Genomic DNA, 12560 nt, shown 5'->3' on the forward strand with positions numbered 1-12560 from the left:
GCCTCTTTACGTACAGTATTATTTATAGGTATTTTTCTAATCTGTTCTGTCATCTTGTCTCTTAAATTATTAGAAAGGGAGAAAGAAGGAACTACAGCAAAAGTGGCAGGAATATGAGCAAAAACCAAAATGTTTGGAGCTGTATAGGTGCAGTAGCAAAAGTCCCTAAATGTTGATCTCACAAAGGTCACAACAGGAATTTTCAGCATCGGATTCTGGTTTTCTGTAGCTCCCCTTGAAGTCAGTGACAGCTGCAGATGGTCTCTTCAAGTTGATCCCCAAAGGTTCTTAAGCTGGGCATGGAAAGATTTTTAAAATACCAGTTGTGATAGCTTTGTGTGTCTATTTATCATCACCTGGTAAGGAAACTGCCGTTGCTAATATCTCCTTGCATCATGAGTGTTCTGTGAGTCTTACTGTTTTATGAAAATACTTCTAAAAAACTTGTATAAAAAGAAGATATAATGAAAATATCAGAATTTTAAATAAGTATTCAGTATTGAAGTGCAAAGTACTCAAGGTGATTAGGATGAAAGTCACCTTGTAAGAAAATTCAAGGGACGGGGGCACATTCACAAAGATTCTGCTGGGTTCTTGCAAAGATGGGGATGTGTCTTTCACAGGTAGGAATCTGGGGAGGTCATCTTTATTTTCACTCTTCTAGGAGGTGGAGAACTGGGAAAGTAGGCATCTACTGCTCCCTGGATCTACATAGTTATGGAATACCGCACAGAGGGACTATGATTCCAGAGGTTTTTGTTTTGCTTATTCAGGTACCATTTTTATATGCTCCAATGTGGAGAACTTTCTGTACTCTCTTCATCCTACCAGGTAGGATTTTGAAGTGGCTGTATATCTGCAGAAAACACTACAAACTACCACTCTGATTTTATGGCATTTCTTGCTCTTGAATTCAGAAGCAAAATCTAATTCAGACCAACAAGAAACTTTATCTAATCTTTTTTTTTATCCTAATTGCTGTAAATCTATTTTAGAAGATGGACAGGTTTACAGGTGTGAGAATTGTGGTCAATTCAAGCAGAGATCCTAGACATGAATGCCAGAAACAACAGCTTGTATTGTTCTGTTTTTGTTTTTCCATGGGGAGTTGATCCCATTGTTCATCCAATAGCCATCCAGGTTTCATTCAGCAGTTCCAGTCTAGCAGATGTAATTTCCACTTGCGATAGCTGTGGACACGTCATTAATTCTAGTAACTGCAAAACTTAGTAAGAAACCCTTTTGGTGGCATCCTTTCCTTGTCTCTTTGACAACTGTAGCAACAGAATAATATAAAAAAAAAGATTTCTATTATGAGCTTGTACATGGCTGTCCACAGATGCAGCAGCAGCTTGGTCTATAGATCTTTCTCCAAGAGCTGTAACGTATACCAATGGCAAAGGGCTCAGAAATACATTCAGAAAAACACAGCAGACAATTTACACATGTAAAATATGATCACAAGCCCTGTACCATGTTTACTGTGAGACCAGAAGCTGTATTTTGAGAAGCATATCAATAAAGGTTTGGATATAAATGGGAAAAGAATTATCTTCTCATTCACTAGCTGCAGTGCATACGCTACTAGCTGTAATCAAGAAGAATTTCAAGATGACATGAAGCTATCACACTGCATAATTCCTGCTACTGTTCACTGCAAGAGCTCACCGCAGTCCTGCTATAAAAATGCCTGCAGGCCACAAAAATGCTCTTAAGCCAACTCACTAGCCCGAATTACAAATTATTCTAGTTAACAAAACTCGGCACAGTCTTGCAGCTAAGGGTACAATCCATTTTTTCTTAAAATACACCTGTCTTCATTACAATGCTACGTAGTCATTCGTGGTTTTGAATCCCCCGTTACGCCGAGGCAGTGATTTTATTTTCTAAACACATCAGAAAAAGATGAGCCAAAAGTAAAGTCACTGTGCATGTCACCAGCCCCTCTCTGACATTTATTCCACAGCCTGATTTGTCTTTCAAATCCAGCTACTCCTGAGGGTTGGGAGGGAGGGAAAAGGTTGAAGAATTTCTTGGGATTTGTTGTTTGGTGGGTTGTTTTTTTTTTTGAAACTTTGCAGATAATGTATCGGGAGCCTTCTCACAATACGCTGAGTTTTGGATAAGGAACAGGCTTTGGAGTATCAGCAGTATTCTATGTAGTCTGCAGTTTTAGATGCAAAAGATTCGTGCAAATAAATGTAGATACATTTTCTTCTTGGCAAGAAAATATTTTCCTCACATCTCTCCTCTTCCTCTTGAAGAAGGTTAATTCAAAGTTTCTCCCTTTTCTCTATGAGAAAAATCCCAAAGTTTTTTTGCTTCCCAGAATTAGTTCCTTTTTATCCTCTCACACTTAATCAAAAAGTGGAAACGGAGACTGTAAATTAAAAAATCAAAGAATTTTCTGCACAAAGATCTCTTAAGATCTATGGGTAAGGAAGAAGCCTTGTCAGTTTGAAGTCTGAAGGACAAATACAACAAATATGGTTGAATGTTTTCAAGGAAAAAAAGGATCTCTTTTTTCCAAATTGCCTTTATAATTTACATTAAGTTATTAACAAATGCACAGTCCCTTATGTGATTTGAGGTGGGGTGGTTTTTTGTTTGTTTTTGGATCAGTTGAGAATAAAACCAGGATTCTGTGTAAATCAGGAAAATTCAGGCTTTCTCCTGAAATTTTCGACAAATGATTCCCAGCCTGGCTGTGTTTCTCTAACCCTTTCTGGACATGAAAACACTCCTCCTTTTAGAAGGAGCATCATCTTGTCCTGATTGTTCCCCTTTCAACCAAGGGCTATGGTACCAATTCTGTTTCTTAAGCAACATTTTAATTGTTGGATAACTAAGTGATCTCCTGCTCACAAAGCACGGGATGATGCTATGCAGTGGAAGAACTGCAGTCATCATCAGACATCAGAAGGACACTCTCTTGAAGCGGAACTACAGAAAATTAGTGGTTCCAATGTAAGCAATGAGAAGGAAAATGCCTGGAGTAGGACGTAGCAACAGTAAGAAGGAGATGGGAGGAGGCTTTGGAATCAGAAGGACAAATCACTGTGGGCAGAGGGATGTCCCTTCAGTGCTCACTGGACATTGAAGAACAAATAGTGCTGGGACCCTGGAAAGGAAATGCAGGATCACAAATCACCAGCCTGGTAGAGAAGCAAAACTGTCAAGAGCTTGATATCTCTGATGGTAGCAACCTATAAAAATCCTTCCTTTTCCAGCAAGGTGAGAACAACCTAATCAGAGTAATTCAAATGAGTTAGCAAGATGCCAGTACCTTCTGCACGTGCTGCAAGCAAGACAGCAGCCCTCACAAGAGCCCAGGAAGGAGGGAACTTGCAGTAGTAGATTCTGTGGTCCAAAGAGCACATTTTGCTGTTGCAGGCTTGCCAAAGAATAAGAAAAGGGTTAGGCTCAACAGTGAAAAGCCTCACATATTACCACTGGTGCTAGCACTGGAGAAGCCTTTGCTGTAAGGACATTTGAGGATTGATTTTGGATGGTGTGTTCTGATGCACGTAGTTTTTTCCTATAGCCTCTGAAGGTCAAACACCTTGGTGGCTGGCACAAGAGCTTGGCAGAAAAAAACCTCAAAAATAGAGGCCAACTTCATCTCATTAATAGCTCTAGGGCAGAGACTTCAGCATTTCAATCTGGCCAAACCAGCTCTTTCTCTAAGGAGCCCTGCACAAGAATTATGGCCTTCATCACACACAGACTCCTCTCAGCTGTGATCCAAGCCTAAATGGAATTTCAGGAGAAAACAAGAAGTGGCCTAATAAATATATAGGACATTTGTGAAAGTGAGAGGGAGCCATAGGCTTGCTCTGGCAGACTAAAAGATGCTGTTATTCCAGGAGTGATTCGTGATTCTCACTGCTGGTTAAATCCATGGGACAGTTAGCACCTCTTTGCCCTTGGAAATGTTTAGTTGAGAACATATGCTGTCTAATGAAAAGATGTTGCTTGTTAATATAATCTGGTCACTAAGGACTCCAATATGAATATATGTTTTAAAATTCAGTGGCAGATGCAGTGATGGAACTGAAGGAGAGCAGACAGAAGCAGTATGGTCTTGCATAGGAAGCACAGGAAAGCTCCAGCTCTTCAGCTGACTTCAACTGTGACCTCTGGCAAGTCACAGCTTCTTGATAGTGATTTACATATATAATCAGGATAATAGAACTTTATTTATCTACCTCTTCTGGGTATTGTGAAGACTAATTAATGTTTGCACAGTAATTTGGAGATAGTTTTGAGATACTGGATGAATTTCCAGTATGATGTTTGCTTTAAGCAGGTGAAGTGAGGACATCTTTTTGACACAGAAAGAACTAAAATTATTCTCAAAATAAATCAGAGGGATCGGAAGGCAATCTTATCTTTGCTTCATTCTGATTATTCAGTATTCTTCAATAAGACCAACAGGAAATGAGAAAGCAAAGCTTTCATGGATCAGGGAGGTAAAATTTAGGAACATTTAACACAGTATTTACAAAACCTTTCTAAGCAATGTGTAAAAATTCAGAAGATTCTTTTTGCTCTATCAAAAAAAATTAACACAAGACACACTCAATACAACGTGCCCATTATTGACAGATCTATCAAATACCTTTTAATTAAATAATGACAAAGTTTAAAAATGGAAAACATATCTCCAAATGGACGTTTCAAAACATTACAAGATCAAAGCACTAGCAGACTTACTCATACCCTGCATTTTAACTGGCCCTGGTTTGCTGCAACCTTATAAAGCCAGAAAATAGCCAAAGGGAATTAACAAAAATTGTGTCCCTAATTTATTTATTGATTAGAAATTTCAAATTGTAGGAGCAAGTTATACTTCAGCCCTGAAGTGGCAATAGAATGAACCCTTGACTTTTATCTTGCCTCTTGTCAGAAAACACAATGCCTTCCCAAAACAGGCAGACTAAGTATGAGCTGAGAGCTGTGTTTAGCAAAGTGGGTCTCTTCCAAGGTGACCAAGACTCTACAGAGCAGGAGCCCAGAGCAGATGCTGTATATGGTGAAGCCTGACACATGCTGAGGCTCCCTCAGCAATCACAGGAAGGCACCAAGAATAGTGGGAGCAGTCAGTCACCTTTCTCTCAGCTGGGCTGGCTTTATCTCCAGGATCATATTCATATTATGAGACCCCTGACACAAAGGCATCAGGCAAATACTGAAGAGGAAACATTCAGCCAGAAGATACAGATCAGGAGGAGGTGCAAAGCAGCCAGGACAGACACAGCAGAATGACACTTTTTTGTCACTGTCAGTATTTTGGGATGAGGAGCAGAAGACTCAAGGAGTAAGGTAGATGATGCAAGAGTTGAACATCTGCTTTGTAGATACAAATCTCTTTGAAAAAGCCCTTTCACTAGGATGCACACCACAGAGTGTGCTGGAGATACATGAACAACACAAGACCCATTCACTGGTACCTCTTTCTACTGTAATATCTGGTAATTCCAGCTATAGGCACACAGAAAATGCCTTGGATATTGCTTGAGCACTGCTTTTGAAGAATAAATTCTGACTCTTTTTGACTATGGTTTAGCTTATAGCTCACAGGGATGAGAGCCTTAGGTTGGTTATATCCTGGTGGTCTAATTCGATGGATCAAAAGTAAAATTTGAGCTCCCTGAGTTCTTTTTTTTTTCTGGACTAATTTACGAAGGTTCCAGGAGTTAACTCCTCTTCCAAATGGATCAACAAAGCTGCTGGAATTTAACAAAAAAAACCCCACCCTTTCCTTCCCCAGTGTTCACTGGTTGTAATTAATGTGAAGTTAATCAAAACTCAAAGCAAAACAAAACAAAACAAAAAGGTCAGAAAGCAGTTATATTAGAAATATGTTCCCCAGTCAATTGCTTGCTTTCCAGGCTTTAGCAGTGTTATAATTTCAATACTTATGCAATCAACATAGAATTTTCTAGGTCTGAATTTTACTTCAAAAGCAGAAACTTCTCAACACCAAATCCCTTCATGTCCAAGCCCAAGAAGTTTTTTTCTCATAAGGGGAAAAAAAACCAACAAAACAAGCCAAAAACAGCAAACAAGCTTCCTTTTAAGTCTCCACACTTTCAGCCTACTCAGATGCCACCACTGCATCAGAGAAGAAACTACCAGGCAGGCACCTGCCTTCCTGCTCACTGCAGATCAAGTCAAGGGCACTTTGAGTCATCCGGGAGACACTGCCTCACAGCACACAGTCCTTGCAGAAAGAAATCCTCTGGGGAAATCAGTTTATGGCAGATTTCATATTGTGTCAGGTTAACAGCATATATATCCCTGCCCTTTTAGCTCAGGCTGGGAAGAAAAAAAAAAAACCAAAAAAAACCAAAAAACCAAAAAAACCCACAACACTATTTGCTAAACCTACATAGCCAAAAAGCATATTTTAAAAATACACACTGTAATCAAATGTCTGCAACATTTATGACTTGGCAGATTGACTTGCACATCAGGCACACATTTTGATGGTTAATTTTGAGCCCTAATGCAGCAAAGCAGTCTTCTATCTGGCTGGTGTCTATCCTTTTCAAAAGGCAAATGAGTGCATAAATTATGTTTTAAAAGAGGTAGGAATTTTCTACCCACAGTGTAGAGTCACCGTAGGTGGATTATTATCCAGGAATACCAAAGAGGTAGGAAGTCTGTGTTTTAACCCTTTCTTTGTAGTCTCCTTGCCTATAATTTTTATTGTAGACAGCCTGAAATTATCCATGTGATAGGAATTTTCAAGAAGTTGAGCAGCACAGCAGCTGCATTTCAGACAGCAGGAGTTAAACCCCTAAAGCAGGGATTTCATTCTAAAATAATACCAGGTAAGCCCTGCAGGAGTATCCATTTGCCTCTGCTGATGTTGGCAACTATGAGGTTGTTCCTGTTCACTCCTGTTAGTATTTTCCACACCAGACCCTTCACTACCAATGCACTATTAACAGATCTCTGACCACCTCACAGATGACCAGCAGGATTTTGAAACCTATTTCTTCTGCAGTATCTTTACTATAGGGAAAAGAGAAAGCAGTAACTTCCGTGCTGCAGACTGAGACATTGTTTACAACAGGATATGACTCTGACCTTTAGCTAATGCTAATAGGTATGAAGATGTTCAGCTGAACAGAGCTACCTGCAGTTTGCCAGGAGTGAGCATCTTCAGGAACAGGACCTATAAGAACAGCCAAAACCCAGGATGATTCATAAATCTTTAAGATGAGTTTTAGGTTGTCTTAGGGATCCCTGTTCAAACTTCTACTTTTAGCATTTATGCAAAGAGAATAATACTTCGGTTGTCCCTAACATCTGTTTTTCCAGAAATTCAAAATATTTCTACAAAAATGACTTAATCTTTTTAGAACTTCTGAGGTACAGAAACATCCCACTTTTTTTTTTTTTTCCAAGCTGTTCAAAAGAAATAATTTACAGAAGTGAGAAGGGAATCCTGCCTCCTGCTGCCTAAAAAAAAACCCCAAACAACAAACCACAAACAGATCATCTCAGTTTCAGCATTGTAAATAGGTCTAAAGCAATGATACTAAATCCAGGAGTAACTGCAGTGCATAGTTGCAGTGCATGCTGCTCTAAAACCTGAAACCAGGAGCAAGGGATCAGTATTTTCCAGGTAGATTGGCATCTGTCAGAACATCTTGGTCCTCTTCCCTGATTATTGATCCATCTTTGTTCTCCAGAAAATAAATGTCTTACTAGACTCAGAGTGCCACTAAGACTCAAGCAGGGACACAGCCTTTTCCCATCCCCTCCTGACCACACTCAGGCTAAGAGTTGCTGGGCAACTCTCCACCAAGAGCAGGAGACGAGACAAGGTGAGCCAGAACTTTGGTGAAATTAATGGTGAAATTAACACCTGCACCGTGCTAGTCAGAGCTGGTCATGCTTGAGGACACAAATGAGGGAGGTATCCTCCAGGAGAGAAATGCAATGCAGAATTACTTCACCCCCCTCCTGAGCTGAAATTCTTATCTGTGATCTTGTTGGGGCTGAGATTTTTTTATTTTGCAGCTATTCCCCTTTTTCTCCCTAAATTAAAGAGAATACAAAGAACAGAGAATTTTATTTTCATCATCTTTTGTAACACAAATTACAGGGAATTATTTTAAGATACTGTATGAATTAAGGGCACCATCAGTATAAATCTAAATTCTGTTTTTAGACTGCCAGGTGCTGCTGCTCAGGACTAGGTAGATATAGAGATTTCCAAAAATAACTTTTCTACCATGAAAAATTCACACAAGATTCTCAGAAAAAAAAAGAAAAAAAATTTAGAAAGCATGCTACAACCTTTATTACTTTATCTTCCTGGATGTTATTCAGTATTTTCTTGGTGCAACACCCAGAGGCCTAGTAAAGAACAAGACCATGCTATGCTAACTCATTTAATTAAGGAAACTGAGATTGTTCAATGGTAATTAATATAAGCAAAAAAAAACCCTTAATTTTTTATAGATTCATACATGTATATAAATATATAAACTCTGAGAAACATGTCCTTCATCTCTCTAAATGTGGAGCCTAGCTGGAGACTAGAATAGACATCTTTCTACTGGAAAATGATGCAGAAATCCTCTCCCATCACTAACCTCTGGGACCCTAACTCACTACAGTTTCTAAATTTAGAAAAGTTATTGGGATTTTAATAAGTTTTCATACTCTTCTTGAGCCCTGAAAAGATGAACCAACAGTCTATTTATTTGTTTCTATAGCTGAGACTTAGGAATAACTATGTGATGCCCATGCATTTCTGAATACTTCTAAAACATCAATACAATAGTTGTCTAACACACTCCCCAGACAACCATCTGCAGTAAGGCCACTGGCCTTCTATATCAGAGTCCACCAATTAATCCAGTTTTCTCTTTGCATATTCCTAAATTTTTGCCCCTGTGTAAGAAAAGGATAAAAACAGTGGAAACAGACATCTAAATGCTATCTACCTTTATCCTTAATATCTTCTTATATTGCTTAGATACTGCACCTTTTTCTCAGCAGAATGTTTTCCTATCATAAGACAGAAACTAAGGCAGTACATTAACACCCATGTATCTAATTTTAAATCCCATGCTACTCCAATATATTAAAATCAATTTTCCCAGGGAGAAGGATATTTCCCCAGATGGCTGTCATCTTGGGTCTCACCAGCATTCAGATCTCTTAGCTCACCAATTTCTACTGATAGTGCAATTATTATTATAATATTTCAATCATCTTTTGTCAAGGATCACTCCAAGAAAAAGCAGATTGAGAAGCTACTGGTTCAAGAAACTGAAATCAGAAGGGGTTAGAGCTTGCTAAGGCATCAGATGAATTCAGGCATATACTGTAATGTGCTACATTATTTCTAAAGAATGAGATATCACATTGCTATTATGGTGCACACAGTTCTTGTGACTTTCTCAGGAGGCTGACTTTACACACCTTTAGTTTGCACACTCTGATAAGGGAAACAAGTAGGGAAGCACAGGTTTAGGTTTTATCTGACTGAAGCAGGAGGCACTGGCAATGGCAATACTGGGAGCTCAGAAATCCAGTGCAGCAGTCTGGATGTTATCCATCTAATTTCACCATCTAATCTCTGTAGACACTTATAATATGCCACTCACTGGTGTGCTCCATCTTAGCTGATAGTGAAATCATTCAATAGAAGTGGGTAGTGAGGTAGGTGACAAGCTGATTGATGGCAATGTCTTCATTTAATGTTATACAACAATACCAGACAGAGGTCTAGAGCAGCTCAGGGGTAGAGCTCTGCCTGATGTTGTTGGTATCCATGCAAGTTTATCATGCCAAAGTGTGGTTTATACAATCTACTAAATCATTCTCCTTAAAAGAAGTTGAGATACCTCAAACCCATTACTTAGAGCAAAGAGCATCAGCATCTCACAGAATATTTAGCAGTGAGATTACAATGAGAAATACCTTTTCTCATTGACAGTGAGAATCTGCTTTTATACAAAACTTACAGTAACAAAAAAAAAAAAAAAAAAAAACACCAACCCAAAAATACTGGCTTCTTTAAGCTACACAGTATTTTTACTGTGATCTCTAATGCCTCAGCAGCAAAGCTGGTGCTGTCTGACAAGCACATACACTCACCAACACTGCTCATGTGTGGTGTCACTACTCTGTCAAGAATATCATGCAAGTGGGAACAGACAGACCCTTTCAGGCAAATCTGGCATCCTATCAATCTCTAGAAATAGATGAGGGAAGCCAGCAAGCACCAAAAGCACAGGTGGAAATACAGAGATGATCTCACAGAGACTCTCTCCTGAATATTTATACCACTAACTGAAATATGGGAAAGCCTTTGCCTCTCCATTTCTTCATGGCACTCTTACCATGGATCTGGAGATCCCAGGACAAACTGGATCCCTCAGGGAATGCCATAAAACATCCATTCTGGTTGATCCTCCAGAGTCAGAGGTTTTATGCTTTACATGAAGTAAATGTTCATGTACTTCCTTTACATGAAGTACATGTAAAGGAAGTACATGAAGTACATGAAGTACATGAAGTAAAGGAATGTAAAGGAAAAGAGGGCTGTACTGAGTTTAGGGAGCAGGAAGGTCTGTTTCTTTAATTAATTGTCTTCAGCACATCAGGTTAACAATTTGTGCCCACTTTACTTCTCCATTCCATAAGCCCAGCAGGTTCTAGGGAAAGCAATGAGAGAGTCCCTGTTCACCCTTGTTATTGCCACAACCTGACTGCAAGCTCTGCACCCACAAATTCCCTCAAATCCTCTGGGTCTTTAGCCTTTAGCCAACATCTTGTTCTACCTCAAGGAATAACATAGAGGCAAACTAGGTGCTTTTCACCTGTACCATCACTCTCGTGGTATCTGAGACCAGATAGTTTCAAACTCTGTTCAGGAGTGACCTGCACAAGAGCTCCTGTGAAAAATCGAAACACATCCCTTTAATTCATAAAAGAACATCTGCAGGTGGTGGCTAATTCTGTTCCAATTCTTCCATGATTCATTCAAGTTCTATATTATGGAGCTGTTTCCAATCCAACAGAAGCACAAAGCCAAGCCTTCAGTAAAACCTGCATCGCCCAAGGTGTTGGAGCAAGCATAACTAAAAGCGTTTCCCTACAAAAGGCTGAATTTATGTTACTTGCAATGAGACTGTGACATTCCATTGCTTTGCAGCCTTCAAATGGCTGGGATAAAATATTGAAATTTTTTTTGCTAGTGATTATTTTTCTTAATGAAGAAGCTTTATCTCAGTGCCATGTATTCTTGCAGTTTCTGTGGTAACGACTGCATAGAGAAAGAAGTGGTGGCACAGAAGTCAGTGTAAGTTGCTCGCATGTAAACAATGGCTACCTGCAGACCTGTTTTACATTAATTTTTTTTTTTTTACTCAGTTGACATTCAATTTAAGGAAAGTAATTGTAATGTCTACAGTATTTGTTACTTCTGTTTTGGAAGCCATTGAGTAATTGGCCTGTATGATGTATTTTAAATGCTATACTCTGCCAATACATAAATGAAACGTCTAATTTTCTAATTTAGCATAAAACCATTTTGATTTTTGTCCATAAAGGGAAAGTTCATTCTTTAGTCCAGCTTATAAAATCAAATCTAAATTCTTTCAATGAAAATCACAAAATAGAAAATACGAATGTATAGTATATAAAAGTATACAGTATCTACGTATGCATACAACCAAACCAAAGCAAATAGAAGATGACATGGTGTAAATGATAAAAGTAGCTTTTTTCTATTCTGTTTTCATTAAAGAAGTTGATATTCAGTGGACAAACTCAGGTCAGAACACCAAAGCTGTGTAAGCACCTCAAGTGACTGAAATGAAGTAATAAGAAAGACCAGTCTTAATAGCTTGCTTTCATAAGCACAGCTCATATTCAGAGTTAAAGTTTGAGCAACCATAAGCAAAAGCTTTAAAATAACTCAGGAAATGCCTTCAGAAATCAAGACTGCAACGGTTGGTGCCATTTCTTTCACTCCCCACATCTACTCACACCCTACTTCTCTAGAAACATGTTCTCAAAATGGAAGCAATTTCTCAAGCACCAACCCGTGTTTCTGGTTTACTGAAATTCAGCAGAGTACTGAAGTTTCATTGAGTAGAAACTAAGGCATCCAGACCAATTTGTTTAGTCATGAAAATAACGGAAGAATGGAAGACAAGCATGTTACAAGGAAGGAAACTCCTGAACTACTTTTCTACCAGTCTCTCACAATCCACATATGTTTTAGGAAATGTGTTTGTGTTGGCTAGGAGACAGGACTAGCTGCTTAAAAAATGGGACAAAGTAATCCATTTCTTTCAGTCTGGCTCTGAAGACTGCTCTTTAACACAGAGTTTTCAGGCTGCTGTAACCACAGTGTTCTCAACTGAATTACTTTCTTACCTGAAGGGTAAAAGCCATACCAGACATCCCACAGAAATATGTTGACATATACCAACCACTTTGCAGCCCAAATCCTACCACAGTCAATAACAGACTTGTGGTGGCAGAAGCAAGATTGAGCTATTTATGGACAATCGTTTCAT

At 38.9% G+C, this 12560-nt stretch overlaps 1 protein-coding gene and 1 long non-coding RNA gene across 6 annotated transcripts in view; one reads left to right on the forward strand and one right to left on the reverse strand.

Annotated features, from left to right (window-relative positions):
* LOC139804422 (uncharacterized) overlaps window positions 1-12560 on the reverse strand; it is a 76360-nt gene that overhangs the window by 13931 nt on the left and 49869 nt on the right. The gene's annotated exons all lie outside the window — the stretch shown is intronic.
* Window positions 1-12560, forward strand: part of KCNC1 (potassium voltage-gated channel subfamily C member 1) — a 114876-nt gene that overhangs the window by 12880 nt on the left and 89436 nt on the right. The gene's annotated exons all lie outside the window — the stretch shown is intronic.

Source organism: Heliangelus exortis, chromosome 18, assembly GCF_036169615.1.
Source record: "Heliangelus exortis chromosome 18, bHelExo1.hap1, whole genome shotgun sequence".
NCBI classification, from domain to species: Eukaryota; Metazoa; Chordata; class Aves; order Apodiformes; family Trochilidae; genus Heliangelus; species Heliangelus exortis.